The following is an 18,839-nucleotide window of genomic DNA, read 5'->3' as shown; positions in this document are numbered from 1 at the left end:
ACAGAGATAAAATATTCTTAATATCTGCAGCCATTTTTTCTCAGTTACTACTTCAGTTATACTTCATTATATACATATGAAAAATCAGGCTTTTGCAACTGAATGTTTTATTTGTGTGTACCAAATAAGTAAGAGCACTTTCAGTGTGCCAAAGTCTATATTATGGACAGTGAAGTGTTTAAATGCAACCTAAAAAAATGGAAGAAATCTCTACTATGTGCACTTAGTACATGCAAAAGAATGTATGGATACGTGACAAGGACATAAAAATGAATACCACTGAGGACTCCCAGCATGAATAGGCAAAATGTGTTTGGTACATCTAAATAAGAATTATTTCTTGCTTGTCTACAAGATAAAGCGCATGGAAATAAAATTTTCCAAACCCTGAAAAAGTGGACCCCGGTACTAGGCAGGCTAAATATTACAGAAAAGAAAAAAGAACACAGATAAACTAATTAAGCAGCTCAGTTCAAAGTGTTTCATCATTGGAAGCATCTCTCACTGTGTTGTTCTGAAGACAAGAGTGTTTTCTCATTTTCCCACTGTCACTACCTGTTGTCCTGAGGACTTACTATATACACTGTGGGAGTGCACCTACAGTAATTAAGCAAAATGTCTGTACAACAGCAAGTAGTATAACTACTGAATAAATTAGATAACTAACCATCTTACACAAGGCTTTACACTCAATTCCCAGTATGTTTACTCCCAAATGGTTGTTGTTGCCGACAATAAAAATCAGATTTAGCTGAAATGTTTCTTACACAGTCAAAATAAAGACACAACAACAATTTTCATCTAGACTTTGCCTGGTTGTGTACTCTGATGGAAGATTTTCAACAAATTCCAATCCAACATAAAACAAGAAATTGGAAATCCCTGCCAATTCAAAAGAAAATTAAAAACACTCCTCATTAACTACTCTTTCAACTATCTGAATATCTAGGTTCAGTGATATGTTAGCCATATAGTAAGTATTAGTGTTTGTGATAAAGCTGTATGACAACTAATAATGTACTATAAATAACACTCAGTATTTATGGATGTAAAAATATTTTCTTTGAAAAATGTTCTGTAATAAAATGAATAAAGCTGCCGAAAGCCGAAGCTACATACTAAAAATTAGGAAGCAGCAGCTTCTTTCAAAATAGCAGCTTTTTTCCAGTGCCTTGGATTAGTCAGGTGGTTATTAATATGAACAGTGTTTAGTATAGGGATAGTTTATTGTTAGCAAAGTATACACATTAAGTTTCTTTGATTCACCTCCATTTTGTTAATTTACCGGTACACCTTGACACGTTTCTCATCAGATTCTCTTTCTCGACAAGATCTGCAGAATGTGACCAACTGATGCAAACTTTTCATTTCGGATGCACCAGAAGCTTAGTTTCGAAAACCATATTTAATTCAGTGAAAGCACAACAGAATACGTTCACTATTCCATTTACTTCTTTCACTGTCCAACTTTGATTAACTACAAAACATCACAGACAGAAAGGGTGACTTCATCTTGAATTTGTACCGTTAACTTCTCAATGTGTGGATTACACATTATTCCTGTCCCATTATTATTGACACACTGTCTCTTACGTAGATGGGACCAGTGTGATAAGCTAGGCGTGGTATTTATAGACCCAAACAAATTTGTAAGTAACAAATGTCTGGGTGTAGATTGTGTACATCTAAATAGGCTATTCTCAGTGACTGAGTAAAATGTTTTTCGACATTTGCAAAATCATCAATTATCAGAGAAACTGACAGTGTGTGGGATGGATGTTAAAACAAAAGAATCAACTGAAACAAAGGCATTCAAAACAGTGATAAACATTTTCTAATGCATTCGAATATAAATGGTATAGCCTCAGATTTTTGTAACCCAAGTTATTCTAAAACTGATGAACTTCCAAGTTTTTCTTTCAGAATGTTCAAATTTAAAAATTGTATGTTTAAGCAAACATTGGCTGACAAAGGCAGTATAGAAATTCTAAACAAAATTGAATGTTTTACAGTTGCCAGTAGTTTTTGTAGAGGTAAAAGATCTCGTGAGAGCTGCTGCATGCTTCTAAATGACTCAATAAATTTTAAAGACAGTGAGTTCAATTGTTTGAATGAGGAAGGTAATTTTGAAAGTTGTGCTGTGGAACAAATTGATTTAAATGCTGTAATTGTATCTCTTTACAGAATTCCTGGAAGTGCTGTAACAAAATTCTTTTTATCTAAATTTCAATGTCTATTAGAAAGACTTCCAAAAACCAGAAAGAGAAAAAAAATGTAATTTCAGCCAACTTTAATATAAATGCATTAAATAATAATAATTACATTGTAAATCTTTGTCACTTAATTCAGGAACATGCTTTTAATTTAAATTTCACTTAAAGTACTAGAAGAAATAACCACTCTGAAACACATATTGACAATATTCTGACAAATTATCAGTTTCCAAAAATAGGAAAACCAAACCGTGTGAAAACATGTTTTGAAAGGAAAGAGAATGTAAAGATTTTTCCTAAAAAAAACTATAAACACACTTCTAGATAGTAGTGTGAAGTGAAAAAAATTTCAAAACATTCCTAAATGTTTTCCTAGATTCTTCAACAAAACTTTCCCCCCTCAAGCCTGGCAACAAAGAGCGGCCAATAAAATAAACTGGATTACACAAGGAATAAAAGTTTCTAGTGCCAGGAAAAGACAACTTCACAATGAGTTAAAACATAACAAAAATTCTGACTAGAGAGATATAAGAATACATTCAAAAAATTGTACAGGCAGCAAGAAAATTGGATAACAACCTGTTTATTAGTAAACATGAAAATAAATCAAAGGCAATTTCCGATGTTGTCAAATCTGTTAAAACATTCAAAAGAATTATCCCAAAATACGTAGAAGATGCTGCAGTGCCTTTTAAAAAAAACGGCAAGAAATCAGCTGGGTGGGATGAAATTCCAACCACTGTAGTCAAGGCTGTTTATAACATCATTTCTTATCCATTGGCTGAAATTATTAATCAGACATTTGAGGAAGGATATTTCCCAGATGTGTTAAAATATGCTGAAATAAGACCATTGTTCACGAAAGGCTCAGCAGATGACATGGGAAATTGCTGCCTATTTCCCTGATGCCAGTTTCTGCTAAGGTGATGGAAAGGATTACTGCAAAACATCTTGAAAAACTCTCTTATATAAAATGACGTTATAATTCAAAATCAATTTGGATTTCTAAAGGGGAAAAATACAATAAACACTATCAGGGAATTCACTGAAAAGACAAACTCTGCTTTAGACCAGGGTAAAAAAGTCACAGGTATTTTTTGTGATTTGACCAAAGGTTTTGACTCTGTCAGTTACTTGCTACTCCTACACAAGTTAGAGATATATGGGATCGCGGACAAGGCATTACAGTGGTTCAAATCTTATTGGTCAGAAAAAAAAAGAAAAAACAGGGACTTATACTAATTTCGAACAGGAAAAAAAATCATTTTCGGACTAGAAAAAGATTTGTACAGGGGTCTCACAGGCTTCAATTTTAGGGCAGTATCTTTTTCTGCTGTACATAAATGATTTACCTTTAAGCATTGATGTTCACTCCCGTTTATTCACAGATGATACCTCCGTTTTAATTGAAAATAACAATTTCAAACAAATTCACGATACTGGGGATAAAATAATGGGAAACCTAAACCGATGGTTTCAGTAAAATGGATTAAAACTTAAGTCACAAACACACAATTAGTGCAGTTCAGTGCTAAAACATCATCAGCATCACCCATAAAAATAGTGCACGGCAATCAGGAAATGACTGAAGCAAGTTATGTAAAATGTCTAGGTCCAAATCCTGACAAAAATTTAAATTGGACATCACATGCAGACTTCTTAGCAAACAAACTAAACAGCCTACCTAATGCGATGAACATTTTTATCTGGTTCCACCCTTATGGATACCAGGAACATAGTCTACCACAGCTACTTTAAGAGTACGGGTATAATTCAATATGGAATAATTTTCTGAGGAAACTCTGCGAACAGCCCAAGATTAATTACATTTCAAAAGAGAATTATAAGAAACATGAGTTTAGTTCAAGAAAGAACATTGTATCGCCCATTATTTAAAAAATTAAAAATATTCAACATTCCTTCTCTGTACAAATACGAAATTTTTATTTTCATATATAAAAATCAAAACTCACTTGACAATTCTCATTTTAACCACAATTACAGTACTCATCACAGACACAGTATCACCCTTCCCTCTCATAATTTAAAACTTTACACTCAAAAGACCACTGTACATGGGCTTAAAAATTTACAATAAACTAAATAATACAAATCTGTTATATATGGAGTTGGACCCACTAAAAACATTGTTATTTAATACACTAGTGGAAAAATGTTGTTATTCAATTGAAGAATTAATGCAGGACACTTTGACAATTTGAAAATGAAAGAAACAATAAAGATTATGTATTGTATAATAAATTGTTAATATATGGTATTTATTGTTTTGCAAGCTGCAAAATGACCATAAGTGTTATATATGTTCTTGTTAAAATGTTCATGTCTGAAAATTCAGAAATCCCTGCTTAAATATGTTAATTATTATTATCTTTTTTTAAGTAATTTGATGTGCCTCCAGTACAAAAATCTTTGATTTGTAACTACATTATGAGACGAATAAACTACATTCTACATGAAACTTCCTGGCAGATTAAAACTGTGTGCCTGACCGAGACTCGACCTTGGGACCTTTGCCTTTCGTGGGCAAGTGCTCTACACGCAGTTTTAATCTGCCAGGAAGTTTCCTATCTTCGCACACTCCGTTGCAGAGTGAAAATCTCATTTCCTATCAGCTCACACTCCGCTGCAGAGTGAAAATCTCATTCTGCATTCTACATATTTTCACATTTACAACAGAGGCAGAGATTAGAATGTCACAGCTGGCTAAGAAATAGAAGCACCTATCAGCTCTCATGTGAGCAACAAATGGTATGCGGTGTCACCTATGGCAGTGACAGATTTATACAAATTTAATGCAAACCCTTGACACTGTATACAAATAGCATGTGCACCCCCTCCCCCCTCCCCCCACACACACACACAAAAAGGATGGAGGCATGGTTGTCAGAGCATCCTTGCTACCCTCCCAGTTTTCCTCTCCCTGTTGCTTCATAACCTGGGTTGTGAGTAACTAAATCCACATTCCCTTCTTCCCTTTCTTTCCCCTCTCTCCTCCCTGATGAAGGAACATTTATTCCGAAAGCTAGGAACATAAATTTTCGGTTGTTTTTTTTGTGTATCTATCGGCTGTACTGAGCTGAGGTGAGGTGAGGTAAGTACTGGCCCGCCCCTCTATCTCTTTGTTAGTATTTAAAGAAGTTTCTGTTGGGCAACTCCTTATACTCCACTGAAGATATTTGTCACAGAAAATACTGAATACAATATTTTTGATCATTCGAGAATTGGCATTGCAAAACTACAGTCATTTCTAACATAATGTCTTAACAATATTTTGCATTTAACTTAGATTTTTATTTAACTTAGATAATACATGCACCTTTGACTTCTTTCCACAGCTCTGAGACACCTCTCCACAGGATCTGTGGTCTATGAGTAACATAAAGGATTACTCTGAAAGTGGCCATTCCGTGCCAAGTGGTCTCATGTCGAGAAATGTTCCCACATGACCATCATGGATTTTGATGAAATTTTGTATGAACATTCACACATGTTCTCAATGAACACTGGTAAAGCTTCTGTTTCAGAAATTCAATACTTGCAGAGATATAGTAATTTGTTTGAAACCATAGCGCAGCTTCCAATAGTGCATCCTTGAATTTTCAACAACTTTGAGATGAGATATCTCTGTAAGTATTTGCATGAAAGAAACAAAACTTGGCCATCTTATACAACTTTTAGAGCTCTTTGAAGTAAAATATTAAGAAAAGGATTTCTGAGTAATTTGCATATAGATAATTCGAAGAAAAGTTGGGCGAAAAAATAGCGATGTAAAAAAATGCAAACTTTAGTTTTTTATATCTCCAAAAGTAATTGTGGGATGTACATGAAACTTTGCACACTTTAACTCACCAACACAAGGTCTTAGAATATAAAATTTCATTCTCCTATTGGTTTCCATTATTTCACAAATCTAGGGTGATGTTGAAGATGTTTCAAAAAGCGCTAAAAATGGGTATTGTTAGTCAAATTTTTCAAAAAAAGTGTTTTCTCCAAACTCTTCTAAACTATGGTCATTAAAAAGAGCATATTCTAAACTATCTAGTAAAGTGGATTTGGTTTTGCAATGCAAGAATATAAGGCACTGAAAAGTAGCATCATCAAAGAGGCGCACTGGAAGTTTGAACACATTTTTCTGGCACTCAAATTGTACCTGAAACCTTTTATTATGCCTAATAAATGTTTATTAATTCACTAGGTGTTGTAACCTGTGAATTTTTGTCTTAAAGTTATTAGGGAAACATGTGAAATTAGTTGATTAAACATCTAAGAGTTTTAATTTTGTATTCAATAACACTTAAATGTAGCCTATTACCTTGGTAAATACGTAACCACTAGTTTCACAGAGAAAATTCACAAGATTCACTGTTTATAGAAAATATAATGGCAACAATTACTTTAACAATCAGTTTCATTATTGTGAGCCTTGTTTGAACAATCAGTATTTCAGTGGTGTGTTTGCAGCATAGTGAGTGCATTATCTTGACTGAGTGTCGCTTGTTAAGTGATTCGTAAGACCATCAAAGTTTGTAATCTAATTTACAAAAAATTGTTTTGATTGTGTCTTTTATAGCATATATCTCTCATTAGATTTTTTATTGGCATTATACATTGTGTATAATTTCATTCAGTAGCAAATTGTCTGAAATTTAAGCAGATTATAATTTGCACTTAGAGGCCAAATACATTATTTAGTTACTGATTAGATATGAATGCAGAAGGGAACAGCATACCTTCATCCTCAATTGGGCAAGGAGATAGTGGAACAAAGTGTCACATCACTTTCTTTGCCAAAAAAGCTGCTTTAAAATGGTTCGTGGATTTTAGTGATGAGGAAAAAGAGTTGTTGGTCCGATGTTCTGAAGCAAAGCTGGACAATACCTCTCAAGTTCGTCTTCACCATGAAGCCCTGTTATTGACACAATATGAGAGGTTACAAAAAAAATGCTTCAATCCCTTTGGGAAGGTGAGTCATAATGTTAAGGCAGGAATTCGCACTCTTGATACTGAAACAGCTAATAAGGTGTTTGATATGTTAAAGAAGCAGCTTGTAAATAACATAAAGCAAGGTCAGAAATTTTGTCCGGCTTGCAGGACTACCTTAAACAAACACTTGGATGAAGCTTTATGAGCTTCATCATCACATTCTGATGAGGACTTTACACCAAAAGAAGAATTAAATAGTAGCTTATTGTCTAACGGTATTTCACCCCTGAAGAGAACAGTAAGCTACAGAGATAAGCCCCAATATGTGAAGAAGAAAATTCAAAAGGCTCAAAATATGATTAAAAACAGAATTGTAAATGCAATGGGAGTAAACCGACAAATTGAAGATCCTAGTGAAATTAAGGAATGTGGAAACTGTGCCGACTATGCACATTTGCTGATTGAACTGAAAGCCAAGATGCAGAATGCAATTCATAAACAGATGCAAATTTTAACCTTTGCACCTGTAAGTTGGACAGTCAGACAAACAGCAGCTCAGTTTGGCATGTCCGAAAAAATGGTGAAGAATGCTCGGAAGCTTAAGGCAGAGAAGGGCATTCTGGCACTTCCCAAAAATAGGCAAAGCAGAAAATTACCAGAAGAAGTTGCTAGTGGAGTGCGAATTTTTTTTGAAGATGATGAGTATAGTACGGTGTGCCCTGGAAAAAAAGATAGTATTTCAGTTAGACTTTTAGATAGAAAGACATACATGCAGAAAAGATTGTTACTTTGCAATTTAGGGAAATGTATGTTATCTATAAAAATATAAATGGTCCAGAAATAGGGGTCTCAAAGTTTTGTGAACTTAGACCCAAATGGTGTGTAACAGTAGGATCAACTGGAATGCATGCAGTTTGTGTCTGTGCAATTCACCAAAATCTTAAGCTTATGCTTAGCGGAGCTGGTATACGTGAAAATTATAAGGAGATTCTCAGCAAGGCAGTGTGAACTCTAAACAGTGCATGCTACATCGCTGTGAAATGTGTCCTGGGCCCGAAGCTATAGCATCTGAAATTGCCAGCTATTTCCTACATCATGAGCCACACGAAGTTACTGTGCTTAAGCAATAGATACATACCGATCGGGCCACACTACACACGAAGCAAATGGTAGTGGATGAATTTATTGAAGATGTAAAATATAAAATATGGAGTCTGTCATGCCATCATTACATTGCCAAGCATCAAAGCTTGCATCTTAAAGGCCTTAAACGTCATCTGAAAGACTAAGAGCATGTTGTCCTAATGGATTTTGCAGAAAATTATTCTTTTATCATTCACGATGTTGTGCAAGGCTTCCACTGGGACAATAGTCAAGCAACAATTCGTCGATTTGTTATCTACTTTCGTCAAAATGAGAAAGTAGAATCTTTAAGTTTTTGCATTATCAGTGATTGTTTGCGCCGTGACGCTATTACAGTTCACGTTTTTATCGAGGAACTCATCAAATATATAAAAGCACGGTGGGCACAGATATCCCACATTCATTATTTCAGTGATGGCTCAAGTGCTCAATATGAAAATTTCAAGAATTTCCTAAATTTGTGCTATCGTAAGTGATTTTGGAATGCCAGCCGAATGGAATTTTTTTGCTACTAGTCACAGATGTGTACTCGTGGTCTAGGGGTAGTGTCTTTGATTCATAATCAAAACGTCTTCGGTCCCGGGTTCGATCCCCGCCACTGCCTAAATTTTGATAAATAATCAGCATTGGCGGCGGAAGACTTCCAGCATAAGAAGTCAGCCTCATTCTGCCAACTGCCTTGTCAAAGAGGGCGGAGGAGCGGATAGAGGTTCAGAGCACTCTCTTGTCCTAGGGGTGGGAAATTGCCCCTAAAGGCGGAAGAATCAGCAATGATCAACGACATGAGGATGCAGAAGGCAATGGAAACCACTGCATTAAAGACACGTAACGTGTATCCACAGCACATGTGGCCTGTAGTTGAAGAAGTGTCATGATGATCTCTCCATTGGCAAAAGATTCCGGAATAGTCCCCCATTCGGATCTCTGGGAGGGGACTGGCAATGGGGAGGTTACCATGAGAAAAAGAGTGAATAATCAACGAAAGGATAATGTTCTACGAGTCGGGGCGTGGAATGTCAGAAGCTTGAACGTGGTAGGGAAACTAGAAAATCTGAAAAGGGAAATGCAAAGGCTCAATCTAGATATAGTAGGGGTCAGTGAACTGAAGTGGAAGGAAGACAAGTATTTCTGGTCAGATGAGTATCGGGTAATATCAACAGCAGCAGAAAATGGTATAACAGGTGTAGGATTCGTTATGAATAGGAAGGTAGGGCAGAGGGTGTGTTACTGTGAACAGTTCAGTGACCGGGTTGTTCTAATCAGAATCGACAGCAGACCAACACCGACAACGATAGTTCAGGTATACATGCCGACGTCGCAAGCTGAAGATGAACAGATAGAGAAAGTGTATGAGGATATTGAAAGGGTAATGCAGTATCTAAAGGGGAACGAAAATCTAATAGTAATGGGCGACTGGAATGCAGGAGAATATGGGCTTGGGACAAGGAATGAAAGAGGAGAAAGACTAATTGAGTTCTGTAACAAGTTTCAGCTAGTAATAGCGAATACTCTGTTCAAGAATCACAAGAGGAGGAGGTATACTTGGAAAAGGCCAGGGGATACAGGAAGATTTCAATTAGATTACATCATGGTCAGACAGAGATTCCGAAATCAGATACTGGATTGTAAGGCGTACCCAGGAGCAGATATAGACTCAGATCACAATATAGTAGTGATGAAGAGTAGGCTGAAGTTCAAGACATTAGTCAGGAAGAATCAATACGCAAAGAAGTGGGATACGGGAGTTCTAAGGAATGACGAAATACGTTTGAAGTTCTCTTACGCTATAGATACAGCAATAAGGAATAGCGCAGTAGGCAGCACAGTTGAAGAGGAATGGACATCTCTAAAAAGGGCCATCACAGAAGTTGGGAAGGAAAACATAGGTACAAAGAAGGTAGCTGCGAAGAAACCATGGGTAACAGAAGAAATACTTCCTTTGATTGATGAAAGAAGGAAGTACAAACATGTTCCGGGAAAATCAAGAATACAGAAATACAAGTTGCTGAGGAATGAAATAAATAGAAAGTGCAGTGAAGCTAAGACGAAGTGGCTGCAGGAAAAATGTGAAGACATCGAAAAAGATATGATTGTCAGAAGGACAGACTCAGCATACAGGAAAGTCAAAACAACCTTTGGTGACATTAGAAGCAATGGTGGTAACATTAAGGGTGCAACGGGAATTCCACTGTTAAATGCAGAGGAGAGAGCAGATAGGTGGAAATAATATATTGAAAGCCTCTATGAGGGTGAAGATTTGTCTGATGTGACAGAAGAAGAAACAGGAGTCTATTTAGAAGAGATAGGGGATCCAGTATTAGAATCGGAATTTAAAAGAGCTTTGGAGGACTTACGGTCAAATAAGGCAGAAGGGATAGATAACATTCCATCAGAATTTCTAAAATCATTAGGGGAAGTGGCAACAAAACGACTATTCACGTTAGTGTGTAGAATATATGAGTCTGGCGACATACCATCTGACTTTCGGAAAAAGCATCATCCACAAAATTCCGAAGACGGCAAGAGCTGACAAGTGCGAGAATTATCGCACAATCAGCTTAACAGCTCATGTATCGAAGCTGCTTACGACAATAATATACAGAAGAATGGAAAAGAAAATTGAGAATGCGCTAGGTGACCAGTTTGGCTTTAGGAAAAGTAAATGCACGAGAGAGGCAATTCTGACGTTACGGCTAATAATGGAAGCAAGGCTAAGACACGTTCATAGGATTTGTCGACCTGGAAAAAGCGTTCGACAATATAAAATGGTGCAAGCTGCTCGAGATTCTGAAAAAAGCGGGGGTAAGCTATAGGGAGACACAGGTCATATACAATATGTACAACAACCAAGAGGGAATAATAAGAGTGGACGATCAAGAACAAAGTGCTCGTATTAAGAAGGGTGTAAGACAAGGCTGTAGCCTTTCGCCCCTACTCTTCAATCTGTACATCGAGGAAGCAATGATGGAAATAAAAGAAAGGTTCAGGAGTGGAATTAAAATACAAGGTGAAAGGATATCAATGATACGATTCGCTGATGACATTGCTATCCTAAGTGAAAGTGAAGAAGAATTAAATGATCTGCTGAACGGAATGAACAGTCTAATGAGTACACAGTATGGTTTGAGAGTAAATCAGAAAAAGATGAAGGTAATGAGAAGTAGTAGAAATGAGAACAGTGAGAAACTTAACATCAGGATTGATGGTCACGAAGTCAATGAAGTTAAGGAATTCTGCTACCTAGGCAGTAAAATAACCAATGACGGACGGAGCAAGGAGGACATCAAAAGCAGACTCGCTATGGCAAAAAAGGCGTTTCTGGCCAGGAGAAGTCTAATAATATCAAATACCGGCCTTAATTTGAGGAAGAAATTTCTGAGGATGTACGTCTGGAGTAGAGCATTGTATGGCAGTGAAACATGGACTGTGGGAAAACCGGAACAGAAGAGAATCGAATCATTTGAGATGTGGTGCTATAGACGAATGTTGAAAATTAGGTGGACTGATAAGGTAAGAAATGAGGAGGTTCTACGCAGAATCCGAGAGGAAAGGAATATGTGGAAAACACTGATAAGGAGAAGGGACAGGGTGATAGGACATCTGCTAAGACATGAGGGAATGACTTCCATGGTACTAGAGGGTGCTGTAGAGGGCAAAAGCTATAGAGCAAGACAGAGATTGGAATACGTCAAGCAAATAATTGAGGACGTAGGTTGCAAGTGCTACTCTGAGATGAAGAGGTTAGCACAGGAAAGGAATTTGTGGCGGGCCGCATCAAACCAGTCAGTAGACTGATGGAGGGGGGGGGGGGGGGGGGGGGGGGGGGGGGGGGGGAAGTGACCGGAAATCACTGTGTGATGGGATTGGAGGTACAAAAAAGTGGTTAGCAGCAAGAGCAAGCTTGCAATGAGAGAGAGTGGGGGGGGGGGGGGGGGGTGACAGTTAAGAAATAACATTGCTTCTATTTTTATTCTTTCGCTGTTCGGACTTAAGCTAGGTGCTATTCATCAGAACTTCTTATTTCACTTATCCCAAGCATTAATAAACATGTATAAGGCAAAATAAAAGATTTCAGGTATAATTTGAGTGCCAGAAAAATGTGTTCAAACTTCCAGTGCGCCTCTTTGATGATGCTACTTTTTCGGGCCTAATATGCTTGCATCATCATCATCATTTAAGACTGATCATGCCTTTCAGCGTTCAGTCTGGAGCATAGCCCCCTTAAATTCCTCCATGATCCCCTATTCAGTGCTAACATTGGTGCCTCTTCTGATGTTAAACCTATTACTTCAAAATCATTCTTAACCGAATCCAGGTACCTTCTCCTTGGTCTGCCCAGACTCCTACCCTCTACTGCTGAACCCATGAGTCTCTTGGGTAACCTTGCTTCTCCCATGCGTGTAACATGACCCCACCATCTAAGCCTGTTCATCCTGACTGCTACATCTATAGAGTTCATTCCCAGCTTTTCTTTGATTTCCTCATTGTGAACACCCTCCTGCCATTGTCCCCATCTACTAGTACCTGCAATCATCCTAGCTACTTTCATATCCGTAACCTCAACCTTGTTGATAAGGTAACCTGAATCCACCCAGCTTTCGCTCTCATACAACAAAGTTGGTCGAAAGATTGAACGGTGCACAGATAACTTAGTCTTGGTACTGACTTCCTTCTTGCAGAAGAGAGTAGATGCATTAGCTTTGCTACACCTCGCTTCCAGTTCTTTCACTATGTTGCCATCCTGTGAGAATATGCATCCTAAGTACTTTAAACTGTCCACCTGTTCTAACTTTGTTCCTCCTATTTGGCACTCAATCCATTTATATTTCTTTCCCACTGACATCACTTTCGTTTTGGAGATGCTAATCTTCATACCATAGTCCTTACATTTCTGATCTAGTTCTGAAATATTACTTTGCAAACTTTCAATCGAATGTGCCATCACAACTAAGTCATCCGCATATGCAAGACTGCTTATTTTGTGTTCACATATCTTGATCTCACCCAGCCAGTCTATTGTTTCCAACATATGATCCATAAATAATATAAACAACAGTGGAGACAGGTTGCAGCCTTGTCTTACCCCTGAAACTACTCTGAACCATGAACTCAATTTACCGTCAACTCTAACTGCTGCCTGACTATTCATGTAAAGACCTTTAATTGCTTGCAAAAGTTTGCCTCCTATTCCATAATCTCGTAGAACAGACAATAACTTCCTCCTAGGAACCCGGTCATATGCCTTTTCTAGATCTATAAAGCATAGATACAGTTCCCTGTTCCACTCATAACACTTCTCCATTATTTGCCGTAAACTAAAGATCTGGTCCTGACAACCTCTAAGAGGCCTAAACCCACACTGATTTTCAACCAATTGGTCCTCGACTAATACTCGCATTTTCCTTTCAACGATACCTGAGAAGATTTTACCCACAATGCTGATTAAAGAGACACCTCTGTAGTTGTTAGAATCTTTTCTGTTTCCATGTTTAAAAATTGGTGTGATTACTGCTTTTGTCCAGTCTGATGGAACCTGTCCCGACTCCCAGGCCATTTCAATTATCCTGTATAGCCATTTAAGACCTGACGTTCCACTGTATTTGATGAGTTCCGACTTAATTTCATCCACCCCAGCTGCTTTATTGCACTGCAATTTATTGACCATTTTCTCCACTTCCTCAAATGTGATCCTATTTCCATCATCATTCCTATCCCATTCTACATCGAAATCTGAAACATTGCTGATCGCATTTTCCACCCACATTGAGCAACTCTTCAAAATATTCCCTCCATCTGCCCAAGGCATCCACAGGATTCACCAGCAGTTTCCCCCCATTGATATTAATAGCTCCCCATCTCATTACCATTTGTGTGCCAAGTCGTATCTTAGGAGTCCCTGGTTTTTCAGTTAGAGGTGGGACTCCGTCACCTCCAAAGGTCCGAGGCATTTTGCTCCGATTGTTGCCAGCACCATATTTAAAATATCGGGGAAGCAGGTTGCTAGCCTTACTTGCCCCGAGTCCCATTGAGTTTTACCCTAACGGTTGAGGGACTAACCGGTGGATTTGGTAGTCTTTGCCGTATGAGCACAAAGGTGACCACGCCTCAGAATATGTCCGAGATGCCCAGCCTTATTCCAAAGTAACTGGTATCCCGACTGTTGAGACCACTTACTTGGCCACTCACATGTTGCCCATGGTTCATGAACTAGGGCACGACTACAGGAACCCACACCATGAACCATATGCTTGCATTGCAAAACCAAATCCACTTTTCTAGATAGTTTAGAATATGCTCTTTCTAATGACCATAGTTTAGAAGAGTTTGGAGAAAACACTTTTTTGAAAAATTTGAATAAAAATACCCATTTTTAGCACTTTTTGAAAAATCTTCAACGTCACCCTAGATTTGTGAAATAATAGAAAGCAATAGGAGAATGAAATTTTATATTCTAAGACCTTGTGTTGGTGAGTTAAGGTGTGCAAAGTTTCATGTACATCCCACAATTACTTTTGGAGATATAAAAAACTAAAGTTCGCATTTTTTTACACCGCTATTTTTTCCCCCAACTTTTCTTCAAATTATCTATATGCAAATTGCTCAGAAATCCTTTTCTTAATACTTTACTTTAAAGAGCTCTGAAAGTTGTATAAGATGGCCAGGTTCTGTTTCTTTCATGCAAATACTTACAGAGATATCTCATCTCAAAGTTGCTGAAAATTCAAGGATGCACTATTGGAAGCTGTGCAAACAAGTGACTATATCTCTGCAAGTATTGAATTTCTGCAACTGAAACTTTACCAGTGTTCATTGAGAACATGTGTGAATGTTCATACAAAATTTCATCAAAATCCATGAGGGTCATGTGGGAGCCTCTAGACCACTTGGCATGGAATGACCCAAAGAGAATATAAGTGTGTTCTACTCCAGCAATCCACCCGAGACCAAAGTGCCTGAGATCTCTTGTCCCAACTCTGCTGAGTACAACTCTCACTCAGGCAGCCACTACAGGGATCAAAGGCTTCACAGCCAACATATTCCACTTAGGGACTACAACAGTAGCAGAAATACTGTCCAATCCTGAGCAGATCTGTGTATCCTCATACCAGGAATTCTAAGACAGTCAGCACATTTTTTTAGACACCTCTGGACACCTTAAAAGTACATCTAGCCTATATTGTAATATCATTTACAAACATTGCACAAAAAAATGCATAATGGCTTGAGTATGATAGTGCTCTGCCTCAAAACCTTGGCTCTGATGACAGACAGGTCTGTCATATGGCCTGGGGTTTAGATTAGGTTGGAAAATAACAGTCAGGTGGAAATATAAATAAATGTAGGCTGCCACTAGACAGAGTCCCTAACTTTCTTCTTTCTGGACTAATTCCTACTGACAGTTACACAGATGAGAGAACCATGAAATTCTTTAGCCCAATACAATTTAAAAAAGTGCAATGGCCATGGCACCAATATATTTTAATTCTCGATAACAAACCGTTTCTCCTTGACAACTCCTGCTATTGTGTAAAACTCTCTCTGCCAACATAATGTGTAAAGGGTGGTGGCTAGGAGTTAATAACTCAATCTCAATATATTAAAATAAAAAAAATAAAAAGAGAGAGAGTTTTCAGCATATAGCCATCTTTAAGAATAAAGTTATGGTGCGCTTGTAAAATTAATCATTCCACATCATTATGATTTATGGTACAAATGAACCTTGAGCAGGAACCCAGCACACAAACAAATAACATGCATATATATATATATATATATATATATATATATATATATATATATATATATATATATATATATATATATATATAAAATCAACTTAAAATGCACATACACTTCTTGGTAGTACGGGTAGTTTTGGAACAAACACCTATTTATGACTCCTAAGCAAAGAATATCTCCTTGGTGTCATTTGGGAGGAGTGCTACGAGGAAGATTCAAATAATGGCAAAATTAAACAGACTATTTTCGTCCCATCTACTGTCGTTTTAACTAAGAAGAACAATACTGTAACATTCACTGAAAAACTTGTCAAATACTCAACAAGATGAGTTCCCGAAATTTTCATTAATTGTTGTATAATATTATATACACGTAAACACAATTACCGAGCGCTGGGATAACCTTCTTGTCCGTAGAGCTTAAAACAAAAGGAAAGAATATTTGCATCATAAAACTGTTAACAAATAGCCCCCTGCACTCTAAGGGGTCGTGTGTATAACAAAGTAGTTACCAAAATTAATTTGGCAACATCTCTACTTATTCTCTCAACGTGAAAAATAGGCAGCAACTTGAAATTGTTATTGTCTTTCAACAGCTTCAAACAGTTATGGACATGCGAAATTTCATAGTTCCTCATTCTTACCTGGGACTTCTTATAAATCTAAATACAATTCTAACACAGATTTATATATCTTCAGCACACTTCTGAAATGATAGACGGATGTCGAACAACTGCATGTTACGTAAGAATATTTGTTCTTGCAGCGCACTGATTACTTTATTATGATAACGAAAAACTTGTTGTATTACTGTTATTAAAGAGAGCTACGGTATTATTTGTTTTAATAACCAAATCAAATTCAAACACTAAAATTAACGCGCCAAACATGTTAACACTCCACAGTACACCACCATTCCATTGCCAACAAAGAAGAGTTTAAAAATAAAAAGACCGTAAAATATTTTCAGTGTACACAATCACGTAATGATTATTATACAAAATAGTAGCTAGAGAAACTTATATCGGAGAAATTTAATTCATATGGAGAAAGGCATTCACACATATGTCCCACCTAATTAAAAATAATAATAACTTATCGTAATTATATTATAACATCAATTGATATTAATCGGATATAAAACGAGTTTATCACCTCAAACATTCAGAGTCCTAATTATTAGATGCCAATGTGAAAAATTCCATTTTTATAGTTTCTCTTAAACTTTTTGATGTTTCGGTGTTGGCAGTTTACCATCATGCGAAACTGTCACTAGTTCAGTACTCATTTGTTTATGGCTGCAATTGAGAGTTGTCCACACTACTTTCAGCAATTAATTAAAGCTTTCGATTTAAACTTCTACTCTCACCTATCTGTTGAAAAACTTTGGAGACGTTAGTTTGCAATTTATTATTACTATTATTGTTTATGATACACATGCTTGATCCACACCATGTAAATAGCAATATTTTCCGAGAGTTTTTTTTTTTTCTTAGCTTTTCTTTTCTTTGCTTAATACTGTTAATTTTCTGCATTAATGTTTTTCTGGCTGTTTTATAAAGTACTTCGCTTCTGGCACCCATCAACTTTATTGTTTCAATTTTAGCCCTGCTGATACTTTCGTGCCCAGTTAACATGGTTCGCTCCATTCTTTTAAAGAGTGTATGAAACGACGATCTACAACGAACGAGAGAGGTTAGAGAGCTTGCACGTCTGTAAATCGGAAGCAATAAATGCCGGAGAAAGGTAGTTTATTGTAAGGCTCCGAGAAGTGTTATAAAATTTTTGTAATAATGGCTATGTTCTTTCACCAATTGGCTCCTACACTGGAAAGTTGTGAATAGTTGAATTGGTTTCACTATTAAATGAATAATATTGGTTACTAATGAAGTCTCAAGTGTATTTCCTAAGCAGCCAAACGTACAATTCTAATTAATGGACAGATATTCAAGATTTAGTCTGAAAATGTATCGTTTGGAATTACAGAAAAAATGTTGGATAATGTAAAATGCGAACTTTTGATAATGAAGAAATCATCTGAGAATGCCTTATTCAAGGAAAATTAGATAAATCCTTAGCAAAAATATATGTTTTTTTACGTATACATTATTCACCATAAATTCTTCGTTGAACTTCATGTAATAAGTCTGTAGTGTGTTATTTATTATACAATATGGGAAAAATACATCAATTATTTGTAAATTACAGTCGCACGAGTTAAATGTAGCTACCGATCTCTCCATAATTTCTACCAGTGACAAACGACATACAAGGTAGGCATGAAAATTATTTTAGCCTACATCGCAACACAATGTAGCAAGTATTGCCAGTAATTAACAATCAAGTGTACTTTGCCACTTATGATCTTATCGTTCCAAGACTAGAAGAACAATGTAGAATTGTTTCATGCCAGCTAGGAAACAAGAGTACACACGCCCTTTTGGAACCACTTTCCAGTGTGGAGATTCTTTATGACGATCAATAACATCCAAAAAGTGAAATATTATCTACATCAATACTCAGCAAACCACTGTAAGATTCATGTGAGAGGGTATGTCCCATTATACCAATTACAAAGGTTTCTTCCAGTTCCATTCACATCTGAATCACGGGAAGAATGATTGATTGAATGCCTCTATGCATGCAGTAATTATTCTAACCTTATCTTCATGACATCTGTGTGAGCAATACGTAGGGGGTATAGGATATTCCTAGAGCAGTCATTTAAAACTAGTTATTGAAACATTGTTAATAGACTTGTAATAGTTTACTTCAATCTTCAAGAGTCTTCCAGTTCAGT

At 36.8% G+C, this 18,839-nt stretch overlaps 1 protein-coding gene across 3 annotated transcripts in view; it reads right to left on the bottom strand.

Moving 5' to 3' along the window:
- The window catches only part of LOC126295200 (uncharacterized), a 154,868-nt gene extending 137,830 nt beyond the window's left edge, over positions 1-17,038 (bottom strand). The window contains exon 1 of one of the 3 annotated variants that reach the window (XR_007552415.1): positions 16,684-17,038. The gene's annotated coding sequence lies outside the window, so the exon portion shown is untranslated. Of the gene's footprint in view, positions 1-6,964; positions 7,141-16,683 lie in introns of those variants that run through there. The other 2 variants (XM_049987512.1, XM_049987513.1) reach the window with 2 other exon arrangements.
- Positions 17,039-18,839: the final 1,801 nt, after the last annotated feature.

Source organism: Schistocerca gregaria, chromosome 11 (assembly GCF_023897955.1).
Source record: "Schistocerca gregaria isolate iqSchGreg1 chromosome 11, iqSchGreg1.2, whole genome shotgun sequence".
NCBI classification, from domain to species: domain Eukaryota; kingdom Metazoa; phylum Arthropoda; class Insecta; order Orthoptera; family Acrididae; genus Schistocerca; species Schistocerca gregaria.
The sequence above is the reverse complement of the archived record's forward strand: the minus strand, read 5'-3'. Positions and strand labels throughout refer to the sequence as shown.